This window comes from Arachis duranensis, chromosome 5, assembly GCF_000817695.3.
Source record: "Arachis duranensis cultivar V14167 chromosome 5, aradu.V14167.gnm2.J7QH, whole genome shotgun sequence".
NCBI lineage: Eukaryota > Viridiplantae > Streptophyta > Magnoliopsida > Fabales > Fabaceae > Arachis > Arachis duranensis.
Window position 1 is genome coordinate 40,212,100 of NC_029776.3, and position 1,971 is coordinate 40,214,070.

A 1,971-nucleotide genomic window follows, 5' to 3' on the forward strand; every position below is an offset into this window, starting at 1 on the left:
TCTATAAGTAGGACATTTTACTATTGTATTTTCATCTTGGTTCTTCTGGTTCCCTCTCTGGGGCCGAAACCAATGATCACTTTTGTTCTTATGTATTTTCAATGGTGGAGTTTCTACACACCATAGATTAAGGTGTGGAGCTCTGTTGTACCTCGAGTATTAATGCAATTATTATTGTTCTTCTATTCAATTCTGCTTGTTCTTGTTCTAAGATATCACTTGTTCTTCAACTTGATGAATGTGATGATCCGTGACACTCATCATTATTCTCACCTATGAACTTGTGCCTGACAACCACCTCCGTTCTACCTTAGATTGGGTGGATATCTCTTGGATTCCTGATACACGATGCATGGTTGATCACCTGACAACCGAGCGCTTGCCTGACAAACGAGCCAGCCATTCCGTGAGATCAGAGTCTTCATGGTATAGGCTAGAACTGATGGCGGCATTCAAGAGAATCCGGAAGGTCTAACCTTGTCTGTGGTATTCTGAGTAGGATTCAATGACTGAATGACTGTGACGTGCTTCAAACTCCTGAGGGCGGGGCGTTAGTGACAGACGCAAAAGAATCACAGGATTCTATTCTGGCCTGATCGAGAACTAACAGATGGATAGCCGTGCCGTGACAGGGTGCATTGAACATTTCCACTGAGAGGATGGGAGGTAGCCACTGACAACGGTGAAACCCTTGCTTAAGCTTGCCATGGAAAGGAGTAAGAAGGATTGGATGAAGACAGTAGGAAAGCAGAGAGACGGAAGGGACAAGCATCTTCATACGCTTATCTGAAATTCCTACCAATGAATTACATAAGTATCTCTATCTTTATCTTTATGTTTTATTCGCATATCACCCATATCCATTTGAGTTTGCCTGACTAAGATTTACAAGGTGACCATAGCTTGCTTCATACCAACAATCTCTGTGGGATCGACCCTTACTCGCGTAAGGTTTATTACTTGGACGACCAGTACACTTGCTGGTTAGTTGTGCGAAGTTGTGTTTATGCCATGGTATTGAGCACCAAGTTTTTGGGGCCATTACTAGGGATTATTTGAGTTTTGAAAAGTATTGATCACAATTTCGTGCTATCAAGTTTTTGGCGCCGTTGCCGGGGATCGTTCGAGTTTGGACAACTGACAGTTCATCTTGTTGCTTAGATTAGGTATTTTTCTTCAGAGTTCTTGAGAATGAATTCTAGAGTTTCATGATGATCTGTTGAAATCTGGCTGGCTGTAAAGCCATGTCTAATTTCATTGGATCGAGGTTTTAACTTATCATCACAAGAGCTTGTTGATTTCTATCAATCTTGCTATTGGAGCAGTGATCTGCTAAGGCTTGGCTGGCCATTGGCCATGTCTAGTATTTTGGACCGAAGCTTTCTTTGAAAGCTTGGCTGGCTGTGAAGCCATGTCTAATTCCTGGACCGGAGTCTTAGACTAAACATTGCATGATTCCTGGAATTCTCATTAAGAATTTTGATACTTTTATTTTCTTTTTCCACTTAATTTTCGAAAAAAGCACAAAAAAATTACAAAATCATAAAATCCAAAAATTTCTTGTTTGAGACTAGTGTCTCATATTAAGTTTGGTGTCAATTGCATGTTTCTGTTCTTCTTGCATTCATGCATGTGTCTTAGTAATCTTCAAGTTGTTCTTGATGATTTCATTGCTCTGATTTTTAATTTCTCTTGACTTGAGTGTTTATGTGTCTCATATGCATTCTCATTAGTGTCAGTAGTATACAAACTGCTAAGTTTGGTGTCTTGCATGCATTGTTATTTGATTTTAGTTGCATTTTGATTATTTCTCATTATCAAAAATTCGAAAATATTTTTAATTTGTGTCTTTTCAAGTCAATAATACAGAGAATTGAAGATTTAGAACATTCAGCAGAGGAATTGCACAGAAAAAAACTGGGCGTTCAAAACGCCCAGTGAAGAAGGACAGACTGGCGTTTAAACGCCAGC